Below are 17,698 nucleotides of genomic sequence, written 5' to 3' on the forward strand. Positions count from 1 at the left end.
AAACAATTAAATGTGATTATAGAGTTTATCAGAGCTGGTGTTTCTTGGGAAGGTAAGGAAGTGTTACTGCTGTCATGTGCTCCTGTTGAAACTCTCCCTAATGTCATGTACACCCAAATTTGTGGAACAGGAATGTGAGAGGAGGGACTCTTTAGGGGATCATGTGAAATGAAATACAGTCCTACAAGAGAAGGTAAGGGCACTTGGATTAAATAGCAGAAAGTGGTGCAGCAATAGTGGCTGAACCCGGTATTTGGGTTCAGTATTTACCTCTGTAAGATTAGAGAAAGTAAAAATAATTTTGGTTTTATGGTGACATAAAACCCCTCACTGTGGCTTGTGCAGCATTTTCTGACAGAGAGAACCAGTCTTTCACTCTCTCTTTTGTGCTTTTTGTACAAACTCTCTTTAGAAAAGGTGCAAAATGCAGCTCTGCCACTGCCAATGAGGTTCTGTCCCTTTCCTTTTCCCATCCATCCTCTCATTTGGGACAGGATGTCCTGTGATGTGTCACTTCCAGATGTCCTTACTAGCACTGGCTCTCTCTGTCCCAGTCCAGTAGGAAAAAGGAAGCAGGTTTAGCATCACTGAGATCTTACAGTACAGTATGAGCAACGGATGAAACTTTCTCTTGTAAATTCACTTTTAGGTCATTATTTGGCTCAGAAAAGCCAGACTGAGCTTGACACAGCAACACTAAACAAATGAACAGAATTTCCTCTTGCTAATTTAGTGTCATTTCAGCCAGGCTGAAATCCTTGACTAAGTCTGCAGTCATTGTTGGTCACTGTTGAGACACTTACAGAAATGTGTGCGGGTGCAAATCATCTGTCAGTGCTAAAATAGAACAAAGCCTTGTCATTTTGTGGTCTTTGATGGTATCTGTGTAAGGAATTAGGCAATAAACCTGGATGTGTTTTAAAGGAATTAATCTGAACAGAGTGCTAAAGTTCATTTTTTTCTGGCAACACGGGTGACCTATAATAGAACATATTTAAAATTACCCAAGTCAAATGATGCAAATGATGCAAAAATAACTCCTTTTAATTTTTAAAGAAGCAGTTTCTTACTAAAATATTGCCTTGGGCTCAGCTTGTTGAAAGGACTTCAGCAATGTGAGTAGCTTTTCTGGCAGAGCAGCTGCTTGAGACACTTTAATGCCTGCAGGGTTGTGATGCATCATGACAGTGCCTTTGCCCCTGAAGTCATATCATTGCTCGAGTCTCAGCAGAGGCACAAACAAATTTTTCTTTTCTGATAATGAATCTCTGCATATATGGCAGCTGGAGACAAAGAGAAGTCAAGGTGAATTCACACTCTTCCTCCTTTTCCTACTCCCCCTCACCTCCAAAAGGATGAACATCTGACTGCTAGAAACACCGTGAGAACCAGAGTGCTGGAGGTTGTCACAATGAAAATGTTGTCTATTCCTGTCCCTCCTTCCTTATGAAAATTCCCACAGAAGCTTTCCACTCTCCATGGAAGCCTGAGACAAGTCCATCAGCTGGAGATAAAAACACAGGAGAGCAGTTGCTCAACCTGGAGAGGTGGCCAGGGCACTCTCTGGGTGGTTTGCTTCATTTGGAACAGGGGGATCCACACAGATGGAATCCACACAATTCCTGTACACTGGCACTGGTGTCACTGGGAATTCTGCTCCATTCTGGGAGATTCAATGATCTTTCAGTGAATTTGCAGCTCTCTGGAAGCCCTGCAATTTTGTTTCTGTTATTAGGGAGAAAAAAAAACCACAAAGGCCTGTGACCATTTATTAAAGAAAAAAGAACCTGTGAAGTATTTATTAAGTATTATCATTTTATGAACTTGAGTTAGTGATGTCAGGTCCTGCATTACACCTGGAGGCAGCAGACTAAATTCACACATAAGAATTGTGCCACTGAGAGTCTCACAATCCCCTCTGGGCACAAACCCTCCTAATAAAAACAAATAAAACTCCACCTTCTCCTCCTAAGTAATAGTTCCCTCCTCACCATCACCATCTGATTCATTGTATCTGGATATTGTATTTTCCCTCTAATTCTGGTTAAAAAAAAAATGTTATAAGCTTCTAAAACGCTTCAAAATAATCATGCTGTCTATTCTACTTACATCCCACTTGCTTCCCTTTGGGACTGATTTTCTTCTCAGGTCCGTAATCATTCTTGCAGCTCCCTGCCAGATGTCCCTATAACCCAAATTGCTGTTGCAGTTTTCATATCCCCTGCTTGGGTGCCAACTGGGCTGGGATTCAGCAGCACAACCTTCAGCAAGTCTTTTGGCAGCCAGAAGCACTAATTTTATAATGACTGAATACTTCTTAAGAGTCTAAACAGAATGGGAGGACCTTCATGAGCCTTTTTGACTTCTGCAAGTCTCTTCTGATGGGTATTTTTCCTTCAAAATGCTATTGCTGCCTTTTAACAAAGCAAGAGTGTTGCACTTAAAAGTGGTTTAACCCCCTCTGTGTTCAGTTGCAGAATTAATTGTTTCACTGGGTACAGAAACAGCTGGATTTTTAAACAGAGGGACCTTTTTCTAGATCCTTCTCTAATTGCAGTCTCTTTCTGGGGAGCAGAAACCTCTTGTTCAAGACAACTTGGAAAGCTCTGGGAATTACAAATCAGTTCATCAGTGCTGGAAAGATTGGGATATGAGCTGGGTAGAAAGGGAGGATGGAACAGATAATTTTGGGTGCTGGGCTGATGCCTTGTGCAGGCTGCCCTAGAACAGGGACTGGACAGAGCTAAAGAGTAAAGCAGGGATTTATTAGGAGGCCTCCATGGATCCACCTTGGGCAGCACCAGAGCCCAGCCAGGGCTGCACCCAAGATGACCCGAAATGGTCCCAAAATGCACGAGCACTCCCAGGGGCTCTCCCTGGGATCAGTTCTGCTCCATTGGCACCTTGGAGTTCATTGTCCCATTCCAGCTCCAGCCCAGGCAGTCCCATCCTGCTTGTTTTTCTCTCTCCAGCCCACGGTGTTTGTGCTCCTGGGCTGAGATTTGGATCATTGTCCTTGGTGCCCAGCTGGAGCAGGAATTGTTTTGTCTCCCTGCTCTGTGCAGAGAGCTCACCACCCCATAATGTGAAGCCAGACACTAAAGCAGCACAGAATCTGAAAAACAGAAAAGCTAAAACCTGAGGTATCAGGAGGGAGCCCAGCAATGCTCACAGGTTTGTGGTGAGACAGGAGGTGTCAGTCTGTCTGTCCATCAGGAGAGCCAGGGAGATGCACAGCTGCTGTTGGAAGCAACAGAGAAAAGCTTAAAGCCTCCAACAGGTCCTCAGGTGGCTTCAAGGTGTGTCGGTACCCACAGGAGACAGGCAGAGCAATCTGTGCTCAGAAACCCAGCCGGCAGCAGAGCTGGGCTTTGCTGGTCCTTGGTCTGGGGAAAATGCCCCACTCAGATGGTTCTGCATGTGACACTCACGGAAGAGGACTCTGGTATTGTCCTTGTTGTGTTTGGGAGCAGCCTGTGAGTGGCACAATTCAGTAATGTCTCAGTAATCCTGCCCCACAATCAGTGTCCTGGCAGACTGAAAGCACCACAACTTGTTGAAATTTTTATTTTACATTTTTTTTTAAACCAGTCCTGAAAAGCTGTTCTGCTTTAAAATTCCTAATAATCAAATTCTGCTCATTGTCCTCACACCATGTGGGAGATCAGCTTCAAAGCCTTTGTGTACAAAGACATGCAACAAAGATTTATTCCCTTTAATTTATTTTTTCCTAAGTGTCTGTAAAGTCAAACTTCCATCAAACAGACTTACACTGTCATTGGGCTGCAAGGGCAAGCAATCTAATTTAAGGTCATGGACCAGCTTTGGCACTAAAATTCTTCTGGTTTTAGATGACATGAGATTGTCTTAGATGTTTGTTTTGTGTAAACTTGCATCTAAAAAATTTAAGTAAACAAAACATATTTATATTTTAATTTTGCTGTTTTGGGCAGCTGAGAGCTTTCAGGTGCACTCTGTAAGTGATGCTGGCTTTTGCCTTTGTGAATACATTTTTGTGTGTATTCTGGTTCCCAGAATTGTTAGTTTTTAGAATATTTCACCCTCAAACAGGAAGAAAGAAAGAGAAACCCACCTATCATTGCTGTCTGAAGTACTTGTCACATTGCTTGGGGGAAGGCATTTTTAGGGATATTTCAATCCTAGCAGCATTTAAAGGGTGGATCCCAAATATTCAGCTTCTTGGCTGGACAAATGGCTCCCTAGACTGCTGAAATCCTTTCAGTGAGCCATGCCTAAGGGCAATGTTGAAACAGCAAATTGTCTTTTTAAACATTATAAAGTGCAGTCCTGTAATCACTTATGTCCTCATCTTTAGGATTCTTAAATCCCTGCTGGTTTTGTGGAAAAATAAGGATGTATTTACAGCTTCTAACTAGCTAGTTTTGTCAGTCACTGTCTCTGAAACGCTGTAAATCTCTATTTTGATGCCAGGAATAATAATACAAGGGACTTTCATACACGATTTCAGCTCTTTAATGGGATGCTTGGAGCCTAGTACATTTAATCCCAGTAGATTTGAGTTTAAATTGCACTTCAGAGGCTACAGATCCTCTTAGTTACCATGTAAAATTGCAGTCTGCCCTTCTTCATCTCTCCAGTTGCCAATATGCCATTTCTTCTCCATCACCTCACTCCCTTTGCAATGCAGGAGAGGTTATTACAGGCAAACTGCCTCTTTAGAGTGTCTTGCATGAGGTCAATATTTGTGGGATGCATTGCATGTATTTATAAAAGGGTGGAAACAAATTTCTTCCACCCATGACCCCTGAAAGTGCATGCTTATTATATCAAAAAGCAGGATTATCTGGTGTGATAGCTATTCAGGGATATGCATCCATTTCTATTCATAGTCCTTTTATTTTCAGGAAACCAGTTTGGTTTTTTTTTTTAGATAAAATATTTTCTGCTAAAAGGTGTTGCAAGAAAAAAGGTTTCCTCAGAAAAAGCTGCAAGGTTTGGGAACTCGGCTTGGCTTAGTCACTTTTTTGTTTATTTAAAGGGTTTGGGGGCTTTTTTTGGTTTCGAAAGGTGAAAAATGGCTCCCACAAGAAGGAAAGCAACAACCACAAAATCTTGCAACTGATTTGTATAAAGCTCCACCATTGAAATAGTGGAAAGATGACAATTGTCGGAAATTGCCTTCAGTGAGAAGTGGCTTAGGATGTTCCCGTGAAAATCAATCATGTTACAGCCTCTCAGTTGCATTCCATGGCTGCAGGAGACTCCTGGGATGGAGCTTTTCTCCTAAACTCGCTGTGCCACGCACAGCTGGGGCTGCATTTAGCTGAACGTGAGCAGAACATCCTGGAGACCCTGTCAAGGGTTCAAAATGCAGGCAGTGAGCAATTAAAGATGGGGTATTGGGTCCTGGCTTTCCCACTCATCTGCTGGGACATTGTTGGGAATTATTCCCTGTTCATCTGCAGCACTAATGCTATTTGCCTCTGACACTGGATTTATAAGACTTAGTCTCTTGTTTGTCCAGAGTCCATGAAAGTTGATTATATCATGAATAAAGGGTTTATTGTATCTGTGCTGCATTGAATTAGACTTCTTGAATAATCTAAACTAGCAATGGAAGTGTGTGGCCATGTATCATCTGTTCAAGTCTGAAGCTCTGCAGCCCTACCGAGGCTGTGTCACCCTCTCAGTGATGTGTAAGGAGAGCTGTTCACATCTACCCAGCTCAATTAGATCTGGAGTTTATGGCTCTAAGGGCCCTGGAACAGGGCTGGGCTGGCTGAAGAGAAATTGTTTCTTTTATGCCTGCTGACTGTAGTATTTACTGAGCACTTGGTGAACAGGTTGGTTAAACGCTGCCAGTGTTCTGGGCTCCACTTAATAAAGATTCAGGCCAGAATATGGGAAATGAACGGTGCTGATTGCACTGATTTATTATCATTTCTTGGCAACTGAGAAGGGTGATAAATCCTTCTCCTACTGAGAGAGCATTGCTCGCTCTCTCAGTAGCTTGGGATGCTGTGTTAGTCACAGATCCTGTGGCTCTGTTCCTAGAACAAGGCAGGGCTCAGTCAGACAGCTTTCCAGTGAAACTTGAGCATCACAAGGTCACAGGAAATATCTTTCCCCCCACCCCACAACCAGTGGCACCCCACAGAGATCTCCTCCCCTCCCTCCACCCATGCTGTTTAATCAATTGTAATAAATTAATAGGGTTTATAAGCTCCCCTGTCAGCACAGAATATGAGTAGGTGCTTGAGTGACCCTCCTGCCACACCCAGGATTTTCAGTCAAGGTGGCTTCTCTGACTCTGCAAGAAAAGCACAATTTGCCTGTGTGCAATAACACAGAGGGCAGCACATGCAGCTGTTGCTCTGGTGGAACAGGATGTTTTTCCTTCCCCATCACGTTTGGAAACAACAGATGCCATGGCAGGACTGGAGTTAGTCTGAGCTGTGTCATTTAAGGTGCTGTGGAGCTGTTATTTTAGGAGCTGATAGAGTTAGGCTGGGCTCTGTCTGCCTGGCACGTCCCAGGGTGCTGGCTCTGCTTGGCTGCTCCTGCCTCTCCAGCTAATGCTGGAGGATGCTCTAGATGCAGGCTGGGGGTTTACTCAGGGATTACTCCTTGTTGGAAAGAGCCTGTGTATTGATGCCTTAGGATTTTGGCTTTTCTATTTTCCATACATTTGTAACCCTGCAGTTCTTTAGTGTAGAACTCTAAACTCCATGTACAGTGTGAGCTGCTGCTTTCCCAGTTTGGGCAGACACAACAATTCCTCTCCAGGCCTGGCAATCAAGGACACCTCACTGCCTCAGGCCCCAGAGATGGAAACAAAAGTGAGTTAGGAGGAGCAAATTTGGGGTAAATACCTTCATTACCTGAAGCTGGAATTGGAACATTAACCCCAAATATGCAAATGGACCAAACATACAAAAGTGTGAAAATGTGTGACCTGTGGTCCATTTTTGGGTGTAACCCCTGGGGGGCTTCATCTGCCCAAAATGTACCTGAAGGCCCTTCAATAATTATAACTGCTTTTTATCCCTTAATTTTGTCTGGCCTCTGATTTTAGGTAGTCCCAACAGAGCACCAGTTTATTATTGCTCCTGTTCCTCTCCTCCCTGTCCCAGTTACTTTAGCACAGCCTTAAACTTAGGGAATGTTTAAATGTTTTCCTAATTAGGGATGCTTTTCTGAATAAGCACCACAAAGAGCTTTTGAACAAACTTCTTCAAATTATATAGAATTCTTAATTGTGTGTTACTCATTTGCTGTTACTTGCAAGATGTGCTTAACTTGGGAGCATTTGTTAATGATGCTTTTTAAAATCCTGTGGTTTCCAGTAACATCTTAGGAAGAAAATGAGAGGGTTTTTCTGAGAAACTGAGATGTCAGGGTTTTTCAAATGTATGACAACCTCCAGGTAAGTAGCATACTTGTGTTATAAATAGAATGAATCAACTGTTTTAAAAAAAAATTGCTTGATCAAGCTTTTCAGAAATAAAAGCATAATGTGGTCCCTTGAGCACAACAATTTCTTTGATTACCTTTTTATTGTTCTTTTGAAGGCAATAGACATGCAGTGATATAAATCCTATGCAAATGAGAAGATATTTGGTTACAGCAACACTTTTTTTTAGGAGTTGAATTATTTTAGTGTGCACATTGCGCTTTTTCTAAGCCAAACTAGATGATAAAAACTGAAAAAACTCCAACTTATTTTTTCTTGTAATGAAGTTTAATTTTAAAACATCCTTTTCTAGATACATCAGCATCTTGTCTTTCTGCTTTCCAATGTTTTTTTTTCCCAGAAAAAAAGGACAATTTCAGTCTTTCTTTCTTCTCTGTACTGCTCATTCAGGAGAATAGCTGATCCTTAATCCCATTTCTCCTATCTCATCTTTTCACGTGGCAGTGTACCTGTGCAGTTAGAATACTATAAACCTCTTAAACAACTCCATTTTCACATCTTGCAGTATTTTGTTTACCAAAATGTAGCAGTTAGCTAAGTTGAAAGCAAACTGCAGATGCACGTTTGCACTTTCTTCCTAGATTGTTGGGGTTTTTTTTTCTTCTGTTTCATCTTCAGTATTGTTTAATTTAGAAAATACATACAGCTGGATAGTTCAGGTGTGGTGGTGGTTTCATCCTGCTAATGGATGCCACTGAGGAGCTTTGTAAAGGGGAGAAGCCAGGCAAGGTGATCTTTGCATCACCTTCAGCAGTATGGATGTGCACGGCTCCTTTTGGGAAATTCACCTTGCTGCTGTCCTTTGTGTTTGTGTCTTAGAGCCAGTCTTTATGATCCTCCATCCAGTGGGCAGGATGGGTTTGGGTTTAGTTTTCTGTGTCCTGCTCATTTATCACTTTCTGTCACTTTGAGTCCCCTGCCTCCTTTCTCCTTCCCCTTTTTCCCAGCCGATTACTGCTTTTCCCTGATCCTGCTCTCCCTGCTGTCCAGGTGGGATCATTGGCACTGAGGGTGAGATAGCTTTCAGAAGAATGAAGGCTTTAGCACAGGGAGAACAACTTTTCCTTTTGTTCTCAATTCACCTGCTTTGCTCTGAATTTGGGAAAAGTGACTTAGGGTGAGCTTGGATGAGGCTTGGAGCAAGCTGGCCTAGTGGAAGGTGGCAAGGGGTTGAACTGGGATGGTCTTTAAGGTCCCTTCCAACCCAAACCATTCTGTGAGGCAGACACTTGACTTGGAGAATAAATGCAAAAACATATCTTAAGATTCAAGTGACTGAAACGACACCATCTCACAATTGTCAGCTACAATAAGAGCTAAAACTGATATTTCATCTATAAATGTGGCCAAACCATTTTGTACACACGTGGGCCTTGCTGCTGCTGCTTTCTGCAGTACAGCAGACCCAGCAGCTGTGTGTGATGCTGCTCACACCCCACTCTGTGGTTTGGGGTCTGTTCCTTGCCCACAGCTTTCCCAGTCTATCATGGCAAACCACAATGAAGGATTTTAGGCAGAGCTTTCAGCATCAAGGAATAACTGAGGAACAAGCATGGAGATTGAATAACCACCTCAATGCTGCAGCCCTATCAAAGCAATTTCTATAGTTGTCATTTTCTGCTATTAAGCTGAACAATGAGGCTCTCCAATAAAATCATATGAAATAACAGCTCATTAAAAGCTCTCCTTAATATATAGCATGCTAATTAATGTCAGTGGGGTGCAAGCTTGAATGGCAGAATAGACTATAATGTTTAGAAAGTAGGTAAAATAAAAAGATATTTTATCGTTAATGACCTTTTAGTAAACCTAATGAAATCCTTAATAGCCTGAATACATTACTGAGGCACTCCCAATTGCTTTGCTACCTAGTCCATTCTTCCTCCTTTTCTCACAGACACTAAACTTGGCTTTGTTTATAAAAAACAAAAAGCTGTAGCAACCCAAGGAAATATGAAGAGGAAGAAAGAGTCTGTGCAAAAGGAGGGTAGAAGAGACTTCTCAGCCCTGCTGTCCCTGGTCCTGGTCAAGACTGGCTGCAGGACCATGTTCTGTCCTGCCTTGGCTGTGCTGCCTGTGTTTGTATCCAGGTTTAATTGCCCCCTGTTTACGTGGCTCTCAGTAAATTGGCCAGGGAGCCAATGGGCCTCTTTTATTCCTGGGGTTTCCCTAGGTTAACTTCCATATTCATTCCTAATGAATAGCTGTGCTCTGGCTTTTTATACTCCTACCAGCCATGCTGTGCTTGTGCTGTGACTCAATTAAAGGATTTTATTCTGCAGGGCTTTTAGTCTTTCACGTGTTGCCAGCCTTAAATATAACTTGCAAATGCTGATTAACTCTGTCTTAACCTTATCCCAAAAGAAGTAGCACAAGAATGGAAAAATGAAAGGCCTTTGGTTCCTCCCATTTCCTGGGTGAAAATCAGTGGGCTGGGGAAGGATGTAAGTGCAATAATTGCCTGGCTTAAAGTGAGTTTTAAGATGGAAAATGTCCTTATTCGTCTGGTCATAAAATACATTCTTCAGCTCTTTACTTTTCCAGCACTGAAGAAGGATCAGGATTGTTCACTAACCTGTTCACCAACTCTTCCCTGCCATTGGAAGATAACTTCCTTCAAATTATTCCCTTTGTGCCATACTTGCTGCAATTAACTTTAGTCCTCTAGCCCAAAAGGTCTGAAACTCCCTGATAAGATTGAACCTAAGTCCATCCCAGCTGCAATCTGAAGTCACCTGCAGTAATAATTGTTCCTAGGAAGCACAGGCAGCTGGGGAGCCTCAGAGGAGACCCTGGCTTGCTGTGTAATCATGTTTCAGTCAGCTTCATGGAGCCATGAAATGGATTGTCCCCCTGATGTTCCTGCACTCCAGAGCACACACTCTGCTGGGCAAGTTAATTCCTTGTTTGGCTCCAAGCACACAAAGAGCTTCTGCCTTCCCCTCCCATCCCTGCAAACCAAGGAGGAAAGGAGCATAAATCACCTTGAAATCAGAATTTGAGTGTAGCAGCATCAGCCAACCCTGTTTTGTTTTCCCAGTCATCCAGTGAGTGGTGCTTTAGGAGAAAGATGCCCAGGCTTGGATGGATGACAAAGCCAGCAGTGGTGATGACCAGGTGGTGATCAAAGGAGTTGCAGTCTGACAGGAAAGAGAACCCAGCCAGCATCTTCTAAATGTGGTGTCCTCTTGGATGGAGCTCCTCTCCCCTCTCTTCTCAAGCTGGAAAAAAGAAGATGCTGTGAAGAAGAGTCCTGAGGCAATGAAGGATTTTCTTTTTGAGATCCCTGCAAGGAAGGTCTTGTCTGGTCATGTCTTGACAGAATTTAATTCCCAGTTCAAACTCCCACATTTCAGGAATGTTTTGGTCTTTCAGCATTAACAAAACTTCATTCAAAAGAAATCCAAAATCAGCTCACCAGTGAAAATTCCAGGAACGCTTTCTTACACTTGACTCTTACATGTCTGACAGATTTGTATTTTGTGTTGAAATGTTCCCAGTTCAGGGTCACTCTGAATTTCCGGTCTGAAACCCTTCTGCTGAGGGAAATGATTCATTAAGCCCTGAGCTTTCATGGGCCAACTCTGCAGTTCACAGGAAGGAATCAAGAAAACAAGGCTATTGCTGTCATCCTTAAAATGCATCCACAAGGCCCATATCTTGGAGGGAGGACACAAGCTAAAAATTATCTAATAATCAAATACAACAAAACAACTTCCCCCTACTGAAATAGCAAAACATGCTTCTATCCAGATTGACGTTGTCTTTTAGAATGAGTGATTTTCCCTGAGGTTCACACCTCGATGCTTTTCAAGGATCAGGAATGTCATTCCCCAAATTGCAGCACAAGCTCAAGGTTTTCCTGCTCCATGAGCCCCTGCCCAGAACAGGTCCCATGTGAAGGTGATGGTCCAGCTCTTCCCATGGCAGCAGAGCAATGGGAAGTGATGGGGTTTATTTGTTTATTTTCTTTTACACAGAGCACAAGGGCCTTGTGGCTGCCCAATCATTATTAGTTTGTCTACTAGAGATGAGAAATCCAAACACAAGTCATGCATACAGAACTCCTGCATGTTACTGTCTAGAATATTTTTCTTTTTCGTACTTGATAAGTTCTGTTTTCCACTGAGCTGAAAGGTTTTTCTGAGCTATTTAACTTTGTCTCTGTGACAGTGTTGAATTTGCACTAAATATAAAGAGGAAATAAATGCATATACAGCATTATTAATTTGCCATTTTCTTATTTAGGCAACAGACAAATTAGAAATTATTCAGGTTATCCAGACAAAAGCTATATCCTCACCAATCCAACATCCATATTACAAGTGAAATTTGTGAACTCATCCACGTTGCTGCTGAGCCATCATTGCTGCTGGGTGGATGCAGTCCTTTCCCTCACATTCTAATCCTTCTGTCTCATTATATTTTACATAACCTGTCTTGCAATGCCCCTCACTCCAGAAGCATTCTTTCTTCTTTGCAAACCTCTTTCTAGCAGAGAACAGGTTTCCAGCTAGATAAACCCAGGGCTCCAGTTTTCAGAGGAGTTGCCAGCAGGAGAAAAGTCTGTGCTGGAGTGACACTGAGGTTGCAGCAACCTTGGCTTGGGCAGAAATAAGGAGACACAGCCTTGGGCTATAAACTGCAGTGACTTGGGAACGGGGGAATTCCTTCTGCTTTGCCTGAGGCAAAGGTCTGCCATGCTGCCAGCTGAGTTTCTTCCACTCTCCTTTTCCTCTGTCATGGGAATAAGTACCAAGAAAGCAGCTTGTGAAAGACTTTTGAGGAAAGCCCTTGTTACCTGCTACTGGTTTAAATTGTGTAATCTGGCAGCAGAGGGACATCTATTTCTGGCTGCTTTGCTGACAGGCTTAAATAAAGACTGTGAACTTTGTAGGACTTTGGAACAGCCTTTCTGGACCATGAGAAATTCCCTGCAGCTACAGTGGTTTGCTAAGAGTTGTCAAGGGAAGGATGACAATCGATGAGCTGCATATCTGCCTGCTGCATGGAGATCTTGGTGTTTACCTTTACCCTGAGCTCCTCAGTGGTGTGAGACAAAAAACTATGTCAGTGTATCAGGCATTTCTAATAGGAAAACATAGTAGTAGTGGCTCTTTTCTTCCCCAGCAAACCTGATGAAGAGGAAGCCCTAGTGAAGCATTCATGCCCAGGAAGAATCAAGATGTGCAGTTTACCCACTGCTTTTTCATGTCATTACATAATTGTTTTGGCAGCTTCCCTCCTCACAGGCTCCACATATGTCTCAGTGACCAAACTATTTGCTGGGATTTAACACAGTGCTGTCTAAACAGGGTATGCGTGAACATAATCCTGAATGATGTGCTGGGGGCACATGCTGCTCGTGGAAGCCTTGCCTGTGACTAATCAGTTAAGCATAAGATAAACCTTGCAGAGTTTTGGTAGATGATTTGAAACCTGCTGAGGCTGAGTGTGCATCTGTTTTGTGTGCAGTTCCACACTGGTGTTCCGGTGTTGTCTGAAATTAGATAAGCACAGAAAGAAAATAAATCTCCAATCGATGCTGTGCACAGTAGTGGGTCTTTCAGGAGTGGTAGCATCTGCTTTTTGGAGAAAGCCACCTTTTTGTACCAATAGTTGGCAAAGCCCACCCTAGGTCAGGGGTGGCTCCGTGTGCTGGAAAAGTCTCTCCTCCAACCCGAGCTTCCAAAGAAAGGCTCAACAGTCTCTGTTGTTCAGTCTCAAGGCAGTTTATTGCAAGTTATCTAAAAGATTTTCTTCTGGGGCTGCTGTGGTTTGCTCAGAGCTCAGGCAGAGGCACACACACACCCTGACATCCTCTCTGACCCCGACTGCTTCTTCTCTCCAGCCCAGGGCTGCTGCTGTCTTTTATATGGGACATTACATGTGACATGGTTACAGTTTTCCCCAATGCCTATTGCCTATATTAAATGGTGCTTTTCTCTCTTTTATATGGTACATTACGTGTTACATGGTTACAGTTTATCCCAATGCCTATTACCTATATTAAATGGTGCTTTTCTATCTTTTATATGTACATTACGTGTTACATGGTTACAGTTTTTCCCAATGCCTATTACCTATATTAAATGGTGCTTTTCTACTCTAAACCAATCTGTGAGTGCCAACATCACCAAGAACATGGAGGTAAGGAAGAAGAAAGAGGGAGGACAGGGCAGGCCCAAACCCCTCCATCTTAAAACCTCTGACCCCCATGTACAAAACCAAAACCCCCCTGTACACACTCAAAAATTCTTCCCTCTACTTTGTGACTACTTCTACTCTAATATCTAAACTTTTGTGACTTCTTGTTCTTCCTGCAAGGTTGGTAAATCATTCCATAGCTCAAATCCAAAATCACAGCTGTTTGCAGCTGCCTGCCAGGGTCTCAAATGCTTCTGACCTGGACCCGGAACCTCCAAAAATGTCTGAGGGACATTTTGAGTTCCCACAAATAGTAGCATTTATTGTACAGATCTGGACAGCAGTGATTTAGCACTCCTGCCAGTTTGTGTGCAGGTGGGTAAGAGATTGTGGTTTGAGGTTGCTGATCTCTGTGTTACTGTGCTAACAGGCTGAGTCCTGGATGAGACTGGCAGAATTGCCATCTGCTCGGGAGATCTCAGAGTTCTCACCAGTCTATACAGGTCTTTTCTGAACGTATAAGCTGTGTCAGTGTAGATGAGAAAACTGCCAGCAGCTCTCAGGGAGTGAAGTGTAGCTGCTGGATGGCACTGATCCCTTTAGGATCCCTGCTTGCTGTGAGCCTTCCCAGCAAAATGCAGCTGTGCTGCTCCTGAGCACCCAAGTTGTTGCCCGGATTTTTAAGATTTTCTAAAGCCGTCTGAGTTTACATTCTGCTAGAAAACTTTCTCACACAACTTTCTGTAAACAACATATTGTTTTGCATTCCTTCATAGGGGTGGAGAAACTTGATGTACCAGTAGTTTGTCCAATGTCTTTGGAGAGGTGGCACATTCACTCTCCAATCCACTGTCACCTTTGGAAAAGTATAAATGCTGGAGTCAGAAAATAAACCTTCTTCTTTTCACCTTACAAGTAGCAGTGGCTGGCGTTGTGCTTTCAGGTGTTCTCTAGTGACACCCAAGTCCTGGCACCACATGCAGTGCAGGTCTCTTACCCTCTCCCCAGCTGAACTGAGGGAAATCAAATAACAGCAAAAGCTGTGGACAGCTTTGAGTTAGTTTTCATGCTCCATAGTAACTGTTGGAAGAGGTGGCGTTTCAGAAGATAGAGGTGAATTTTATTTTTCATTTACTTGCCTTCAGAAAATGTGGTGGCTCCTACTGATGATGTTTCTGAGTGTTCATACTGATAAAGGATAATTAATAATTTATGGAAGGACCACTTTGCATCCTGTTCTCACTTAAAGGGATGCAGAATTTGGGCAGAACACTCTGTGACATGGCTTGTGCAGCTTTTTCCAAGATGTCAGTCTCTAAATTTGCTGTTTATAAATATTTCTGCATATAAATTAGTGTTTATAAATATTGCCTGCAGCTGAAAACAGTCTGGAACAACCCATTCAGCCTTGTCTGCCCCTCAGAGAGCCATTGTTTTGCCGAGGAAGGTAACAAATGAGATGACAGAGCTTTTCTCTGAGGTGACACTTGTTTTTCCTACTTGCCATTGCAGGCAGATACATCTCTGGATATAAATGTACAGGAAGATATGTTGCTTTCTGTTAAGCAGCTTTTCATGTCCAAGTCCCTAGAGGGAAATATGCTTTAGTGGATTGGGGCTCTTGCTAAGCATCAATGCAGTTTTGTGATATTAAATTAAAATTAATGTCACTGCCAAGAACCTGCAGTGTTCAGGAGCCAATGTCACACTTTTGAGGCAGGGACAAGAGATGACCACAGAAGAGATGATGGGTTCTTGCCATCTTTTCAAAATTTGGAAGATGAAGTGATGGCTAGAAAAGTTTTGTAGCTCAAGAAGCCAAATCTCTTTGCAGATATCTGTGTAAATCTGACTTGAGTTTGACTTCTAGAGAGAGATATCTGGGGTCATCCTTTTCATTCAGGACACACACACTGCAAGAACTGCCTGGACTGTTGAATTTTTGGGTGCGCTCTACACCCAAGTTCTAAATATTACAATGGTGGACTCATTTAATAACAGCAGACTTGGAGTTTGATCATCAGTTTTGCAGAATCACAGAATAATCTGAGTTGCAATGAACCCACAAGGATCATCAAGTCCAGCTCTGAAGTGAATGGCCCATACAGGGGCTGAACCACCAGTCGTGGTGTTTTTAGCACCAGGCTCTGACCAGCTGAGCTAATCTCAGGGTCTCTTCACTAAACTGGTTTTTCTTCCTTTCTTTTTTTCCTGGTTTGTCCCTGGAAGTCTTGCCATTTCCTTAGGCTCTTTTGGGTGTTACAGACAATGCAAAGGCAGAATCTGTGTGGGGGACCTTGAGCTGTCCAAGTGTTTCTAGCAGCTGTGTTCTCAGTGCATTGATTTTTGCCAATGTGACAGTAAAAATAAAAGTAACTGTACACGCAAAGGGAAAAGGGTGAACAAAAAGCCCACAAACCTCCCAGTGTCTGAAACTCAGCCAGTCCTTGCTGTGAGAGTGGGAAGAGTCCTCTCTCTGCAGATGAGTTCTGTGAGCAGCAAGTCATGCAGACGTCAGTGACTATGAAATAATGACTTTGTGTCGGAGTGTGGTTCGTGCTCTTGTACTGCCATTACTTCTCTTCCTACTCAGAGTACTCCAACATGACAAACATACCTGGAATGAAAATGCCTGTCTGTATCCTCATAGAGGAGCTCCTAATTATAGGAGAGATCCAGAGGTTATGATGACAATGCTGCATGAATGCAAAGTCATTATTTCCAAAAGGGCACCTAGAGAACCCTTAATTCTGCCTTGTCTTGTATCTGTCCACCTTGGCACTTTGGGGTCAAGTTGTTCCCATGATGGGCATGTTTTCAGAGGGCATCTTGACTTTTGCAATGCTCTGGGTAGGTCTGTCTCATCACTCTCACTCTAATAGCTGAATGCTGTAAATGCAAGTTATTAGTAGCAGCTCTCCATGGATCTATTTGTGACCACATTGCATAGCCTGTACGTAGTAGGTGGATGTTGGCAAAGGAAGATGCAGTTGTGAGAACTATCTTAGTAAAGTATTACTTCTGCAGGGAGTTGGACTGTCTTTTTCACGGACATTTTAGCTGCACATTGTGAGGAGTGGAAAGCTCTCAGTGAAGAGTTGTTGTCAGCCTTGCCCAGCAGAACTCTGGGCTTCCCTGACCCTTCATCACAGGCTGCTCACATTGGGTTTGTGTGGCTCAGTTCAAGAAATGGGGTAAAAAAAATAACAGTGCACGTTTGGCCTGCAGAGCCAACACTGGAGAGACAGGAGATGAGCTGGACCCCGCTCAGCACTTGGAGTTGGAAGTGGATTTGCAGGGCTGGAGCTGCAGGGGTCAAGCACCCTGCAAACACAGCTCTCACAAACAGCACAACGCCAGCAAGGCTTCCCCTCTGCATCAGCTGAGACTTGGCTCAGTATTTTCTTTGCCAACCTCAATGCAGGTTATTGCTGAATTCAACTATTAAGAATGAAAGTCTCTGATCCATGTGTAATTTTTAAAAATTGCTTAAAAATAAGATTGTAATTATTCAGCAGGAGGCAGGTTTTTTTTAAAAAAAAAATTGTACCATGAAAACTAATAGGACCTTGATGCAATATTCAGAGTGCCTAAGACTGTTTTTAGTTATTCTGGTTTTCTCCAAAAATAGCCCATAACATTTATATTATTTTAGAGCTTTAATTAGCTAAGTATGTAAACTAAAATAAATAAGAGTTTTGGAGACATTCAGAGGGGAAGAAAAGACAATATAAATGTTCATTCTAATTTTTATTTAGATGAAGAGTAATTATTTCTTTTGATGTTAAATCACCTTTTCTTTTTCTCACTCCATCCATGAATTTTCTCTCCGCTAACAGAACCTTGGGATTTTATTCCCAACACTTTGGCCCTGTCATTCTGCTTTATTAAACTAGCAGTTTGTTTGAACACTTCAGTTACTCATTAAATTTTACATTTTCTCTAGCTGTATTAATCACTGCTTTTTACGAACTGGGAATGTAAATGATCCCTTTGCCATCTACACTGTGGGATAATTTGCCTTTGTAAGAGGCTCCTCAGCATTTCATGCAGTTTTCCTAGTCTTGTAATAAGTGGGTTTTTCTCCCTTCACTG

At 42.7% G+C, this 17,698-nt stretch overlaps 1 protein-coding gene across 7 annotated transcripts in view; it reads left to right on the forward strand.

Annotated features, from left to right (window-relative positions):
- The window catches only part of PTPRT (protein tyrosine phosphatase receptor type T), a 465,535-nt gene that overhangs the window by 303,135 nt on the left and 144,702 nt on the right, over positions 1–17,698 (forward strand). The gene's annotated exons all lie outside the window — the stretch shown is intronic.

This window comes from Lonchura striata, chromosome 20, assembly GCF_050655825.1.
Source record: "Lonchura striata isolate lonStrDom1 chromosome 20, ASM5065582v1, whole genome shotgun sequence".
NCBI classification, from domain to species: Eukaryota; Metazoa; Chordata; class Aves; order Passeriformes; family Estrildidae; genus Lonchura; species Lonchura striata.